General features: G+C 40.0%; 1 protein-coding gene across 19 annotated transcripts in view; it reads left to right on the top strand.

Annotated features, from left to right (window-relative positions):
* The window catches only part of LOC140907213 (poly(rC)-binding protein 3-like), a 713,049-nt gene that overhangs the window by 510,228 nt on the left and 189,312 nt on the right, over positions 1 to 13,509 (top strand). The window contains exon 1 of one of the 19 annotated variants that reach the window (XM_073332626.1): positions 3,039 to 3,142. The exons of the other annotated variants lie outside the window; for them this stretch is intronic. The gene's annotated coding sequence lies outside the window, so the exon portion shown is untranslated. Of the gene's footprint in view, positions 1 to 3,038; positions 3,143 to 13,509 lie in introns of those variants that run through there. 19 annotated transcript variants of the gene reach the window in all.

Genomic DNA, 13,509 nt, shown 5'->3' with positions numbered 1-13,509 from the left:
GAGACTAACAAATTTCTTTATAAAGTTATTTATAAAATAAATTTGTTAGTCTCTAAGGTGCCACAAGTACACCTCGTTCATTCTGCTGATACAGACTAACACGGCTACCACTCTGAAACCTTTTTAGTGAAGACTGAAGCAAAATAGGCATTAAGCATCTTATCCTTCTTGATGTCATTAGTTATTAGCTCTCCTTCCCCTCTAAGTAGAGGACCTATGCTTTCCTTTGTCTTTCTCTTGCTCCTAATGTATTTAAAGAACCTCTTCTTATTGCCTTTTATGTCCCTTGCTAGGTGTAACTCACAGTGTCTTAGCCTTTCTTATTTTGACCCTACATACCTGAGCTGTTGTTTTGTACTCTTTTTATCAATTTGACCATGTTTCCACTTTTTGTAGGATTCCTTTTTCATTTTCAGGTAATTAAAGAGCTCGTGATGGAGCCATATTGGCCTCTTACTATTCTTCCTCTTTCCTTTTACATTTGGAATAGTTTGTAGTTGTGCCTTTTAATATTGTTTCTGTGAGGAACTGGCAACTTTCCTGAACTACTTTCTTCCCAGAGGACTTCCCTACCAGTTCTCTGAGTTTGTCAAGTCTGCTTTTTTGAGGTACATTGTCCTTATTCTTTGCTCTCACTCCTTTCCTTTCCTTAGAATCATGAAATCTATTATTTCATGGTCACTGTCACCCAAATTGACTTTCACCTTCAGACTCACTACCAATTCCTCCCTGTGGGTCAAAGGATTTTGTATAAGATGTATCTAAAACTTAAGCGTTTTAGATGTATTTCTTGAATTAAACCTAAAAGTTCATCCATCACTATGCACATAGGCTCTGACTTCTATTATTCCCAAAGGGTGTTTCACCCTGCTCTGCCCAAGGCCCTGCCCCACTCTGCCTCTCCCGCCCCTGCTCTGCCCCCTCCCCCAGGCCTCACCCTCACTCCAGCCCCAGAACACCCACAGAGTCGGCACCTATGACTATGCTCAGTGCACTACCCCCAATTTCTTATGGCTTGTCTACATGGTGGAGAAATACACCAGACCCTTGCTGGTGCATACTAATGGTTCCCTAATGAGTGTAGCATAGTACTGTTTCAAATGACACTATGTTAAAGCACACCAGCAGGGTCTTCACGGACCAATAATGTGCAACACACTTTAGAGATCATACCCCTGTAGAGTGCACTACTGCCACTGTTTAGATAAGCCCTTTGAGTCTATTTTTTTAAAAAAGAACTAAGACATCCATCTTGGATGATAACCATAACAAGTAAACCATCTCAGACCCACATATTAAGCATTTTAATAAAAAGAAGCACTTTTCATTGTGGAAGTACCTGCAACTATGTGCAATGTAGTACCTGGGAATAAAATGTTTTCCATTGTTTTCGACAGAAATTTGGTGCACAATAGTTTACCACAGCAATTCAGGAACCTTTTCAAATGGTTTTTATCCCTGCTCTAGTATCACGCAAGGGTGTTATGTTAGTGTGTGTAAATTATAGAATTACATACTGTGCACAGATGTATGAATACACTGACTTGATAGATGGAGAAGAGAGATAAATAGATCACCCACCTGATCACCCTTGAAACATTTTTCACATTTAGGAGTCAGAGTAGCAGCCGTGTTAGTCTGTATTCGCAAAAAGAAAAGGAGTACTTGTGGCATCTTAGAGACTAACCAATTTGTTTGAGCATAAGCTTTCGTGAGCTACAGCTCACTTCATCGGATGAAGTGAGCTGTAGCTCACGAAAGCTTATGCTCAAACAAATTGGTTAGTCTCTAAGATGCCACAAGTACTCCTTTACATTTAGGAGTGTCTGTGGTAGGAAATAGGGAATTGTTATGGCACACTTCCCCTCACATTAACCTAGCTATTGTCATCCTACCATCAACAGGCTGGAAATTGCTATCCTTCAGAGACTGCTGGGTTTACAAGCAGTGGAATGCAATTGAAACTCCTCCCCTCCCCACAGCAAGCATTGCCCAGCAACTTGTAGCAAGCAGCTGTCACCAGCCGCAATGGGAACTGGATGTTTGCAAAGTAATGTACATGCTTTAGGTCTGGTCACTGTATAGTGAGCCACTTTGCTAAATCCTTTTTTGTAATCTGTAATTTAGTTTTAAGTCCCATTATCCAGCAATATAGTTCAAAACCAAAGGCCAGAATCTGATCTCACATACACTGGTGTAGCTCTAGTGTGGCAGTGAAGTCAGTAGAGTTACACTGGTGTAAAAGTGGTGTAAGTGGGATGAGACTCAGGTCCTGATCCTGGGAGCAAACATACAACAGTGTATGTAGTTTATTAGCACAGTAATAACTTTATGGAAGTGAATCTCATATTAATATGTTCAAGCTATGGAAAACGTGTCATTTTTGACATGACATAACCAACTGCAACTGTGGAAGACGGGGCCACAGATGATCCGACTTGCTACCCTAAGTCAGTTATCTAGTGGACATGTGCTCTGATACCTATACATATTAGTTAGCAGCTTTCACACATGATTTACTGAGTGAGTTATATAGTACCTACACAAGAAAACTAATGGAGGCATAGCAATCTATAACTAGAAATGACAACTTCGATAGCATGTTCATATGTCCTATGCTTGGGTGGGTTTTGTTTTTAATCTCTGTCTCATTTATTTCTCTGTACTCCTGCTGTACACTGAGAGAGTCTTTACAATTTTATCACATTAGAATGTGACATTCCAGGCCTTGACAGTGCTTTTGTTTGGATATTTATAGCAGCTTCTGGTCATTGTTGAGCAAAGGAGATTGCCCTGCCCTCTGGCCCTTTCTTAAGCAGATTTTGGGCAGAAGCTCCTCTCATGTGGCACTAATTGCAATGATTGGTGGAGGGGTGTGGTGAGCTCACTGTGCCTGACTCTGGCTTATCTGCCAAGGGCTAAACCAGGGGAGAGGAGAGGGAGGGGAAAAAAGAAAAAAAAAAAAAAAAGCAAAGCTTTGCCTCATTCCAGTAGGGCTCAGGGCTCCCGGCCATCTGTCCACCCTTGGAATCAGAAGACAAATAGAGGGACCACACTCACTATAACTGTGCAGAAGGAAATTGTTCGGACACTGTGGCTGAGCTTTGCATTTGAAGTGCGGGCTTTGAGAGCAGCTCAGCAGGTCAGTACTTCTACCAGTCAGATTTATTTGTTCAGATGATGTAGAGGGTTTTAGCTGAAAATCTTTAGTATTAGAAATGGTATGTTATTTTCAGGAGTTAGATTGCAATTGAAGGACACGTTTCTTTGAAGCTTGAAGACTGAAACTCAGCTTGCTTTATTTGCTGTCCCATATGCATTATGATTCTGATCAGAGTTTTGTTTATCTAGCTGACTATTACTGGTGACATCCGAATGACTAGGGCAGCCTAACAATGGGCAAATCTTTAAAAGATTTAAACTAACAAGTTGCTTGAAAAGTGATTTGAATGGAGATGTTTTTATATGTGTGGCTTATCGTCTGGACAAGTGTGCTACATTAAAATATGTATTAGGGATTGTCATTGGAAATATGTGTGCTTCATTTTGGTGAGTAACTCAGCCTGAGTCTGCAGCTTGAGAATTTAAATACTGTAACACCATTTAGAGCCCCCCCTCCAGCCCCGATAATAGTTTGCTGTAAGTTTAATGTGAAACGGGGAAAGGCAAGAGCAAGCTATTCGCTATGAAAACCACGAGCTGTAGTGGTATGATTAGAAAGGCAGAGGCTAAGAAGTTTTTGACATATTGTAAACTGGCATTACAGTAAAAAATCAAGTGAATTGTAATATTTTTTCACATAGGGAGGTTTCATTTGAAGTTACATGAACATATTTAATATTTCATTCCAAAGTCTTGGGGTTTTTTTACCTTACTAATGAATGAACTTAAGTAAACAACTGTATAGTCTAATGCTGTACATTGGACAAGAGAAATAAAGAAAAAGTACAACTTCTTACATCATATTTATTTTACTTAAGGAAAATTCAGTATTATTCAGCAAATTAACAAAAATGTTATAATAATGGTAATAAAATCATCGTAGGTCTCTGGATTTTTTAAAAGTCAAACTATTATTTTTAGGATGGAAAAACTGTACCGTTAAGGCTAACTACATTTAAATTCATGTGACACATCTGTTATATAATTTCATATAAGCATCTTGAAGATCTGAATTATTTTTAATGCTGTATATTTAAACAGTCCTGTTATGTTTAAATATATCCATATGATTTCTGTTATGTTTGTATTTCTGAAGATAGTTTATTTGATCTGTTTCCTGATGATCATTTTTTACAATATATATGAACTGAATATTTAATAGCCACATGATCTAGTGTAAAATTACGCTCAACGAAGTCAAGTCACAGCAGGAAATTATTTCAGTGACTGTGCATGCGTGCCTTCAAATTTAAAAAAGAAATATGAATTGTGTTATTACAAAATTATCCCTTTGTCAGACCCAGCTATTTCACTTATTTCCTTCTTTATATGAAGTTTTTAGAAGTGAAACGATAGTGAAAAATGGAGTCAAGTAACTGGTAACCCATTTGTCCACTGCTTTTCTCCGTGTCTGGTGCAAAGTTCCAGCACTGTCACTGGATTATTCAAAATGGATTCTAAGAACCAGCCATACCTAACAAGCGCTTAATAAAGGGTTTATGGATAGTTCTGATGGATACTTGCAGTTTATTTTTAAAAAACCTTTTAGTGATGCAGCTGTTGTATTAAAAAAAAATCTAGTCAGAGAAAAACATGAAAACATGTTGAGGAGTAACGACACATCTTTAGTAAAGGTACATGAAGAATATCGATAGCAGTTATACAAGTTGATATAGCTTGTGCACTATGAAAGAAGATCCCCTGTATATTTATCATCCCAATCCACAAATATGTCATAAAATAAGTATTCAGGTGGATGTATTTCTTGTCTGGACCAATACTGTTCCTTATAATTGCTGGCCTCTTATTCATCACTTTATGAACTTTTTCATAATGTTAAAATCAATAGCTGGTAGTTCCCTCAAGAACTGTATTTTAACACTTGGCATACTGTATGTGGTGATAATGCAATGAGATGTGACTATATTAAATGTTTATTCTTAAGTGAATGAACATATTTTTTCTGTACTTTAAAGAAGCTAAAACCCCAGCAAGTGCACTGCTAGTGATATTAGCAAGAAAAATAGTAGCATAAGAAAGCATCATTATTTTAAACGGCCTCACGGTAGTCATGTTGGTAATATTCTTAGTGCATAATGTCTGTTCCATACCCTGAATGCTAGATTTGATTTTCTTTCAGGTAGTTTATAATTTTTAATTTTAGTGCATTATTAATTGCCATAGGGATAGATCCTTTTTACTCAGTTCTTATGCCCACAAAGGTTTGTCTGAAGAAGGATTTGAGTTATAAACTGAGTCAGGACTTCAGGATGTGGCCCATGCTATTCAGAATTCCGTTTACGATTAGGCCTTTGTGAGGGGATTTGTGTTTGACATTAATTAGAACTGATTTGGCTGGTATTTTTTTAGTACAAAATTTCACAACACTGGCTTGTTCATTGAATAATATACAGATAAAGTTTTGAACGCTTTGTCAGTGTCCCCTGCAAATTATGAGACATATTCTGTTACCCTGCACTTGGTGTAGTCATTTATATCCTTGAAAATTAGGTACAAAAAGTTACTATACCTGAATGGTAATAATTTGTACCCAAGTTGCCCTCACTTTGTACTTGGTGCAGCGCAAGAGTGAATCGGGCCGTCCATCTTTACTAAGGACCAGACTCTTATGGCAGGGAAAGATGGCAGCAAGCTTCTTCCATGCTGCACGTATCGTGGAAGAGAAGACACCTGTATACAGTGTGGGAGGCTTCCAAAACTACCAGGGAACATGGCTGGGGCCAAGTGGCTGTGGGTGCATGGGACACTTGCTTGGAGAAGAGGGTCTTCAGAAGCTGGGAGAAAGGGGAGGGATATTAGGCCAGGGATATTAGAGTACGCACTGGTGAGAAGTTGCAGGAGGAAGGTTGAGTGCTAGTCAGAGTGAGGGGTAATGACAGCTTTTGGCAATTAAGGGTGGTCAGGATGAAGGGCTGTTGAGTGCTATTGTGGGAGGTTTCTATAGCTGGGAGGGAAGTCAGCTATGGGTTCTTTTTGGACGATTATTGCATAAAGGATCCAGAGCTGGGAAGTGAGCATCAGGATGCTTGTTATCAAGGGCAGAGGGAGGCATTGGCAGCGGAGGCGGAGGCAGATCAGATGTAACAGTTACAAGGTGGGTGCATGGGGTGGGTTTCGCAACAAGGAGGCGTGAGATTCCGAATAACCTTCAGAGGTCTCTGTTACGTATATGGAAGCAGCAAAGCAAATGATTATAAACATCGAAAGATAGCAATTGCACTAATTACAAACCACGGTGAAGTCTAAAAATAAACTGAAATAGCAGTTTTTAATGCTGCAAATTCATTGTGAGTTCCTATGAAAATAAAGTATTTCTGTAATTATATTTTTCTGTAAATTCTAATAACTCTTTCTGGCAGGAACATGTAGAATGCACAGAAATATAGTTGCACAGAATTTTTAAGACAATGTTGTTTTTTAAATCCAAATCTATCATATTAATAACTGCATTTTGCCAGTTCCATTTGCTAAGCAACAGATGCACTTTGTTGCTTATGAAGCACCAAAGGAAAGAATGAATCCACACAAGAAGCAAGAGCTTATGTAAAGTTCATGAACAGTAGCAGAAAGATTGAATAATGAGTTCTGTAAATCTTGTTCCTTAAATATTTTAATGTAACTGAGATATTTTTCTGTGCTGGCTGCCGTCAGTGATAGAAGTATCAACAGGAGAAATATGGGTCACTTGGGTTTTAGCATTAAGCAGCAAATCCAGGGTCAATAGGATTTAGTTGAGATGTTCAGGTTTATTCAGTACATTTAGTTAATGAATGGTGGGTGTGGGAGAAGAAAAAAGTTTGTGGCAGGATTGGTGGAGGGGACAGAATGGCCTCCTGCCAAGTGGTACATCCTGCTGTAATTCTTCCTGATTGATAGATATTCCATAGGACAAAAAAGGAGCTGAGTGATGGGGATTTTAATTAAAAAATACCAGCACTAAATCCTGCTTTTTTGGATTAAAATTCAGCAGAAATACTTTGTAACAGACATCCATCTAGTATGAGGGCTTGTTTTGTTTTGTGTTTTGTTTTATTTATTAATGTTAACCTTTAACTGAGGGCAGTGGCGTTGGTAGAATTTTTATAGCGTGGGGGGTTCTGAAAGCCACTGAGCAAAATTGTAAATCTTGTATAGGATGAAACCACTTCAAGCCAGGGGGTGCTGCCCCACTCCGAGCACCCCTAGTTCCAGAACCCCTGGCTGAAGGGAAAAAAACTATAATGTGTTTAAGCACCTAGACACTGCCTATAAGACTATGAAAATACTCAGAGACATCACATATGAAACTCCATCAGTAAGAAATGTTTGATTCAGCCACAAAAAATCATGTTTAGGTCAATTAATTCACACTTTAATATAATGCAAACTTCCTGCCAAACAGAATCATAATCTCTACAATATGAATGGCCTGAACTGTATTAACCTGGACTCTGAAACTCTATGTTCTGTCAAACATTTCCATACATATTCTTAGGCATTTTGATTTGGGTTCAACTCCCCCAAATCCTCCTTATAGAGTGGCCAGTTTTATAAATCAGTGTAATAAGTACATTGGGGCCTGTTTTTAAAGATAAAAAGCTTTTATTTAAATTTAAAAGAAAATGTTGCTGAATAATTTTGTTCCTAATGGGCCAATTTAGGTATTTGTTCACTCTGTCCCTATTGGGCAAAACTCCAACTGAAATCAGACTTTTTCCCAAGGCTAGAGAGGACATTTAGATTCTGCTGAACTTTCCTTCTATATCTACCCCCTCAGAGATTTGGACTGGACTTCTCAGCCAGCCCTGGGAGTTTTGTCTGACTAAAGACCAAGTAAAACTACCAAGACTGGGTGCACTGACTTCAATAGACATGTCCCTGAGGAAGTAGTAGGCAAGGACCATAGGATTTGACCATACCACAAGCTATTGGCAGGCTTCAGAGCAGAGACACTGTGTACCTGCTTATCTTGAGAACATCTTCTCTGCTTAGGTAGTCTCGTGGTGGTTACTCCTAGGTCCTGTCATGTATGCAGGCCTTTGAGAATGTTCTCGCAGCACCTCTCAATAAAATTTGCATTTGAGCTAGTTGAAAAATTATGAAATTTTGACAGTTTGTAAGAAAAATGTGGTTTATCAGCACAAAAATCTTTCAAAAATTTGAAACTTTGAGATGGCCTGAGCTTAAAAAATGGCATGACTTTATTGATACTCAAAGGAAGGCATGGATTTTTTTTCAATTGCTCTGCTATGTCATAACTACATTGGCTCCCCAATACTGCACAGCGAACCCCACGTACGTGTGACGTAAGTAGGGTTTCAGAAGTGTGTACAGGACAGTGAGAGTACTCCCTAAAGGTTTTATCAACTTTGAAATGGAAAGAGTCATAGATCTGTTTGTTGGCAGCAAGGAGGACTGGCCATTCATGCTAAATTCAGGATTTCGCTGAGTGATACAGTGTGGTAGAGACTGCAAGGAGCCATCACCGACAGCACAGCCCACATAAGGGCCCAGCAGAATATGCATCCCCTTCAGCCAAGAGAGAACAGGTATGTAATGCAAACTTGGCAAAATGGCACACAGCACTCTACAGAGAGCAGAGACATCACATGAAGGGAATAAGCTTCATTACCCAAAGGCAGGATGCCTTGTGGTGCTCCCCTTGGAGCAGAGTGTCTCCATAGCACTCGTTTAGCCTTTGTGCAATTTGCACAATCAAGCCCTGAAAAAGCTGTTTTTACTAACATATTCAGGGCCCAGTCCTGCCATCCTTACTCCCTTTGGATGCTATCCGCACCATTTGAGGCCAGCGCAAAATCTATCCACAATTGAAACCCTATTATGAGGTTAGAGTCAGGCCTTCAATAAACACGAAACTTTTTGTGGCTGTCATTCAGATTGCAAAAACTTCGTACGTGTCTAGGATCTCATTAGAATGGCCGTGGGCGGGTGTCAACACCTAGCCAGGAAGTTATAATGGAAGTTTTGCCTACACTGGAACACTGAACATGGATATAGAACAGCAACAAAGCGTAATAAAGAACTATAATATTTAAAAAAGACACAACCCTTTTTAAACTCACAGCCCCTCTGATCAATAATTGTCATGCCGGGTTGAGCTCAGCACTGCAAGCCAGCCACCCCAGCTCCAGTAAGATCTGACTATATTTGATTAAGCTGATTAAGGAGGCTAATTGCTTTTATTTTTATTTGTTTGTAGCTTTCCTCAATGTGAAATTAAAATAAACTAGATTAAGAAATACATACTTTGCTCCTTGTGCCTGAAGTAACAGACCCTTTAACCTCCAACTCTGCTGGCTTGTGGGTTTGGGATTTTGGTTGGTAGAGGTAAGGGCAAATGTGAAATTGAGATCCAGGTTTTGATTCTCCAATTTTAGAGGTGTTTAGCTCTCTGATTTTGGTTCAGAATAAGAGTAGCGATTATTAGTTAAGCACTTAAATTTCTGATGAAAGAGCAGGGTTCCAATGAACTCCAAAAATTGTTGCAGGGTGTGTTGTCCTGACAATATTTACTTTTGATAACTATGGATCCAGTGTAGATAATGGACAGGCTGCCTATGACAATATAAATATATGGGCAGCACATATTGTATACTTGTGAACTGTTTAAAAAAATGTAAAAAAAATCTGAGAAACCGTTCTCATACAGCAGTCCAATGCCCCCATCAGTGTTTGCAACATCAGATAAGTCGGATGACTCCAAATTTAACCATGTATTTTAAAATCATGAGGTAGATGACTCAGTATTTTATGGCATCTATTTTAATGAAGTGAAAATCCTGTCCCTCACCTGCTTTTCAGAATAGGCATGCCACCTAAAACTGTTAAGACATTGCTCACCAGTGGTATGTCAGAGACAAGCCGTAGGTATACAACGTGCCATTCACTTCACTCGTGTATGCCACATGCCACAAAATACTCCATTACCACTCCCCCACGTTACATTTTGACTGCATAAATTCCACTTCATGTCTTTATTTACACATTGCATTTTTGAAAATGTGCAGAAAATGATACTCTTTTTCCCAAAATTTTGAACTTTAACTACAAATTAATTTTCTACTTATATTCACCTTAGGCTGAATTGTGAGGTTCTTACTCAGTTTATTACGACTCGGTCTTTCCTCAAGCTGAGTCCCATGAAATGCAGTGGAATTTGTCAGAGTAAAGACTAAGTAAGAGACTCTAAGATCTGTCATATTTTGAGGTGGTTCTTATCCTCTGATATTTCAGAGTGATATTCGAAGAAAAATGATTCTATTTCCTTTAAATAGCATGTCCGATATTACCATATAATACACATTATCACATATACATTTATGCCAATGTACCTGTAACCAGTCACTGGCTTAGGGCCCAAAGGCCTTCAAGTAGTGTCAGAAGTCCGCCTGATGCATTGAAATGCTAGATTCTGCATTTTGATCTCTGATTTAGCTGTAAGTGATGTATATAGAATGGTATAGAGCCAGATAAATCAGTGCTGACTACGTATCTGTGGAAGCTCAAGAGCACAAATTAAGCTGTTGGCATGCCACGTGCTAAAAAATGTGGCTCTACAGTCTCCTATTTCATACTGTGTCTTCACTGCTAGTTAGTGTTTTGTGTACATAACTCCATGTTCTTTGAAGAAAAACACACTTTTCTGAGACTGCCAGTGCCTACAGAGAAGACCTGTGTATATGGGAATCTGTGCCTGTTGGAGGAACTTTTGAGGGCCTGAGGAATCCCATCTAAAAAGATCTAATTGCAGTGTGGATCTGTTGGTAGCACATGGTCCATAGGCTATTAAAAGCAACTAATTTTGTCTGATTTCAGGTTAAGACCTTGTATTTAATTTAACATTGATGTGAAACATGTGCCTACCCTTATGGAACAGTCCTACAGAATTTAATAGAAAATAATTCTGTAGGTATTTTGAATCATTCTATATTCAAACAATAGAGAAAGAGCCCTACCAAATTCACAGCCATGAAAAATGCATCATGAATCATGGATCATGAAATCTGGTCTCCCACTGTGAAATCTGGACTTTTATGTGCTTTAACCCTATACTATACAGATTTCATGGGGGAGACCAGCGTTTCTGAAGTTGAGGGTCCTGACCCAAAAGGGAGTTGCAGGGCAGGTCACAAGGTTATTGGGGGGGGGGGGGCGGGCACGGTATTACTACCCTTACTTCTGTGTTGCCTTCCGAGCTGGGCAGCCGGTGACTGGAGAGTGGTGGCTGTTGGCCAGGCGCCCAGCTCTTAAAGCGGTTCCCCACCACCACCAGCACATAAGTAAGGGTGGCCATACCATACCATGCCATCCTTACTTCTGTGCTGCTGCCTTTGGAGCTGGGAGGCCGGAGAGTGGTGGCTGCTCACTGAGGGCCCAGCTCTGCAGGCAGCAGCGCAGAAGTAAGGGTGGCAATACCAGACCAGGCCATCCTTACTTCTGCGCTGCTGCTGGCGGTGTCTCTGCCTTCAGAGCTGGGATCTTGGCCAGCAGCTGCTGCTCTCCAGCTACCAAGCTCTGAAGGCAGCGCCACCATCAGCAGCAGCGCAGAAGTAAGAGTAGCAGCACCGCAACCCCCCCACAACTCCTTTTTGGGTCAGGACCCCTACAATTACAACTCCGAGAAATTTCAAATTTAAATAGCTGAAATCATGAAATTTACGATTTTTTAAATCCTATGACCATGAAATTGATCAAAATGGACAGAGAATTTGGTAGGGCCCTAGATATAGAACTATGCATCAGCTGTAGTAAGGTTCAAAAAAACATAAGAAAGGATATTAAATTCTATAGGTTTTTAGAACAATTTCTGTAGAATTTAGATGAATTTCTGTGAAACTTTTATTGTTTCAATCCCTATTAAATTCTATTGGACTTTTCCCTAAGGATAAATCCACACTTACTGTATTGAAGGCACACAAATTCACAAAACACTCACTTCATTGAACATGCATTGCACTGAAAATCTGCTTGGTGGAAAGCTATAGTTTCTAGATCCGATTTACCTATGCATTCTGAGAGAAAAGCAGCAGTTAACTCAGTATTACTGGTACTCTTGGGGAAATTCTGTGCCGCTGTGCATGCACAGAATTCATGTCCCCTGCAGATTTTTTTTTCTCTGTAGAAAATAGATTCTGCCAGAGATGCACTGCAGTTATGCCTTTTGCCCACCAGGGGCTGCTGTGGTGCCAGAGGGAAGCCACTCACCAGCTGTGACAGGCAATAGGGAGAGAGCAGAGGCTGCATTCCTCACAGTGCTATGCCCGCAGGGCCAGGTGAGGATTCACATATGGGCAGGACAGACAGAGTGGGGCACATGAGGCTGCTGGGAAGATGGTCACAGACTGGGATTCAGAAAGGCTAGTGGAGGGATGGACTGAATGGGAGTGGGGGTGCAGGGCCACATGGGGATGGGGGTTGGGGAACATTTTGTTCAACCCAAATGAAATTTGTTTTGACTTTTCAATTTGCCAAACATTTCAAAAAAATTAGATGACACTGAATTATTTTATTTATTTATTTATTAAATGGCCTGTGAACTGAAAAATGATCTATTGGCACAGCCCTATTTATAGGTAACTTTTCAAAAGCCATCAGTTGACTCCATCCACCTTGAAACACAGAATACTTGATTAACTCCGATCATTGGTCTACTTTTAAAAATATAGATCTATTGTATTTGGTCTTCACAAAAGGAATGGCTGCAGTAGTTTGTAAAGGATAGGGAATTGATCAGGATACACAGGAGACATGTGAATGGATTTAAAGTGGCAGGCTGCAACTCTATTAATTTTAATATGCAGAAGGGAGGGCTGAAACACCCCGCCCCTCCAATCTGCCAGGCATTAATTAGGTCCAATGCAGGGTTAAAAGACCTCATATCATACAACCAAGGAATGAGAGGGACCCTGGTAGCAAACTCCCACTACTGATCCATGAGGGGGAATGAGGGTATAAATGAGTGGCAGCTGTGGAGATTTAAGTCTTTCTCTCACACGCACACACACATGCACGATCACCTGCTTAGGGTTTCCCCAGGAGCTAGCCCTAGAAGTCTGCCTCCTGCACTGGACACCAGCCACAAGTTGCAACAATATTTTTGATGTTTATTACCTCTCCCCCCCCCCACCTTTTCTGGCACTCTCTCTCATCCATATGCCCACTTACCAGTCCTCCAGGATGCTGTGAAGAAAGAAGAACAAAAAAAAATTATAATAAACCCACTGGGCAACTTGCCGATCTTTTTCCAAGGAAAAAAATTCCTTCCTGACCACAGAAGGTGATCTGGTCAGACTCACAGCAAGCCCAGAGACTCAACTCTGATAGCTA

The sequence above is a fragment of the Lepidochelys kempii genome, chromosome 2, assembly GCF_965140265.1.
Source record: "Lepidochelys kempii isolate rLepKem1 chromosome 2, rLepKem1.hap2, whole genome shotgun sequence".
NCBI lineage: Eukaryota > Metazoa > Chordata > Testudines > Cheloniidae > Lepidochelys > Lepidochelys kempii.
Note: the sequence above shows the minus strand (reverse complement) of the source record. Positions and strands in the feature narration are given on the sequence as shown.